The sequence below is a fragment of the Neodiprion lecontei genome, unplaced genomic scaffold (genome assembly GCF_021901455.1).
Source record: "Neodiprion lecontei isolate iyNeoLeco1 unplaced genomic scaffold, iyNeoLeco1.1 ptg000093l, whole genome shotgun sequence".
In the NCBI taxonomy this organism is placed as follows: Eukaryota; Metazoa; Arthropoda; class Insecta; order Hymenoptera; family Diprionidae; genus Neodiprion; species Neodiprion lecontei.
The window spans coordinates 2,501-5,000 of record NW_025791855.1 but is presented as its reverse complement, the minus strand read 5'-3'; the positions used below and the strand labels follow the sequence as shown (position 1 = coordinate 5,000).

The following is a 2,500-nucleotide window of genomic DNA, read 5'->3' as shown; positions in this document are numbered from 1 at the left end:
TGCGCGGCGTCCCGGAGTCGATACGGGCCGACCGGACTTGTGAAAATTTCGGTCCGAGTCGAGCGAAAGGCGACGCGCGGCGTACCGGAGTCGATCCGGACAGACGGGACTCGTTGAAGCTGCGGTACGAGTCGAGCGAAAGGCGACGCGCGGCGTCCCGGAGTCGATCCGGACAGACGGAACTTGTAAAACTTTCGGTCCGAGTCGACCGAGAGGCGATGCGCGGCGTCCCGGAGTCGATACGGGCCGTCGGGACTCGTTGAAGCTGCGGTACGAGTCGAGCGAAAGGCGACGCGCGGCGTCCCGGAGTCGATCCGGACAGACGGGACTTGTGAAAATTTCGGTCCGAGTCGACCGAAAGGCGACGCGCGGCGTCCCGGAGTCGATCCGGGCCGACGTCGACTTGTAAAACTTTCGGTCCGAGACGACAGAAAGGCGACGCGCGGCGTCCCGGATTCGATCCGGGCCGACGGGACTCGATGAAGTTTCGGTCCGAGTCGACAGAAAGGCGATGCGCGGCGTCCCGGGCCGACGGGACTTGTAAAAATTTCGGTCCGAGACGAGCGGAAGGCGACGCGCGGCGTCCCGGACTCGATCCGGGCCGACGTCGACTTGTAAAACTTTCGGTCCGAGTCGACAGAAAGGCGATGCGCGGCGTCCCGGATTCGATCCGGGCCGACGGGACTTGCAAAAATTACGGTCCGAGTCGACAGAAAGGCGATGCGCGGCGTGCCGGAGTCGATACGGGCCGACGGGACTCGATGAAGTTTCGGTCCGAGTCGACAGAAAGGCGATGCGCGGCGTCCCGGGCCGACGGGACTTGTAAAAATTTCGGTCCGAGACGAGCGAAAGGCGATGCGCGGCGTCCCGGAGTCGATCCGGGCCGACGGGACTCGTTGAAGCTGCGGTACGAGTCGAGCGAAAGGCGACGCGCGGCGTCCCGGAGTCGATCCGGACAGACGGGACTTGTAAAAATTTCGGTCCGAGTCGACCGAAAGGCGATGCGCGGCGTCCCGGAGCCGATCCGGGCCGACGGGACTTGCAAAAATTACGGTCCGAGTCGACAGAAAGGCGATGCGCGGCGTGCCGGAGTCGATACGGGCCGACGGGACTCGATGAAGTTTCGGTCCGAGTCGACAGAAAGGCGATGCGCGGCGTCCCGGGCCGACGGGACTTGTAAAAATTTCGGTCCGAGACGAGCGAAAGGCGATGCGCGGCGTCCCGGAGTCGATCCGGGCCGACGGGACTCGTTGAAGCTGCGGTACGAGTCGAGCGAAAGGCGACGCGCGGCGTCCCGGAGTCGATCCGGACAGACGGGACTTGTAAAAATTTCGGTCCGAGTCGACCGAAAGGCGATGCGCGGCGTCCCGGAGCCGATCCGGGCCGACGGGACTTGCAAAAATTACGGTCCGAGTCGACAGAAAGGCGATGCGCGGCGTGCCGGAGTCGATACGGGCCGACGGGACTCGATGAAGTTTCGGTCCGAGTCGACAGAAAGGCGATGCGCGGCGTCCCGGGCCGACGGGACTTGTAAAAATTTCGGTCCGAGACGAGCGAAAGGCGATGCGCGGCGTCCCGGAGTCGATCCGGGCCGACGGGACTCGTTGAAGCTGCGGTACGAGTCGAGCGAAAGGCGACGCGCGGCGTCCCGGAGTCGATCCGGACAGACGGGACTTGTAAAAATTTCGGTCCGAGTCGACCGAAAGGCGATGCGCGGCGTCCCGGAGTCGATCCGGGCCGGGAGCCTGTCGGAACATCGTCATATGAGCCTCGTTCAATTTCGACAAAGTTCCCGGAGTTCAAAATTTTTTCGATAGCCCGCGGAGGTTTCGCCCCGTAAGCCGACCGTGCTACCACCGTGCCGGCGCCGACGTCCTAGCGGCCAGGCTCCTACTAGTAAGAGGAGCGAGTCGGTCGGGCCGGTCTCCCGTCGTCCGCCTGCTACGCCGTACCGGTACGTGCTCGAGCACGATACGTACTTCGGCGTAGACCAGGAGCGGGCGTTCGCGGACCGTTCCGTGCCTCGTACCAAAGAAACTACGCGACTCGCGTTGTTTCATCTATCGTCACTGCATTACCGCGGGTCGGTGTCTCAGACCGAATGGCCCTTGACGCGGTACCAAGAAGTTCGGCTCTCCGTGAAACACGGAAGGCCGAACGCTCCAACGCACGCGTCAACTCGCTTCTTTCCGAGCGTACACTCAAAGACCAGAGATGTTATAACAACGTATCCCAGACGCTTTCAATCTAGCCGACGGGTACGGGAGATCGTTCGAACGCTTATAAGCCGAGTGTCGAAGGTGGCGGCACACGGAACCGGGGCTGCCTGCGCGCAGTCCCGAAACACACAGTAGACGCGCGGCCGACCGGGCTACGAGACCCGGTCGGCGATGGGTGGCGCACGTCCGAGCCGAGATTTTGTATCGAAGCTCCCTGGTTGATCCTGCCAGTAGTCATATGCTTGTCTCAAAGATTAAGCCATGCATGTCTCAGTGCAAGC

The 2,500-nt window shown here is 62.8% G+C and overlaps 1 non-coding gene across 1 annotated transcript in view; it reads left to right on the top strand.

Annotated features, from left to right (window-relative positions):
• The first annotated feature begins 2,430 nt into the window (after positions 1–2,430).
• The window catches only part of LOC124295926, a 1,913-nt gene continuing 1,843 nt past the window's right edge, over positions 2,431–2,500 (top strand). The window contains exon 1 of the ribosomal RNA XR_006905764.1: positions 2,431–2,500. This exon is cut by the window's right edge and continues 1,843 nt beyond it. This is a non-coding gene — a ribosomal RNA (small subunit ribosomal RNA).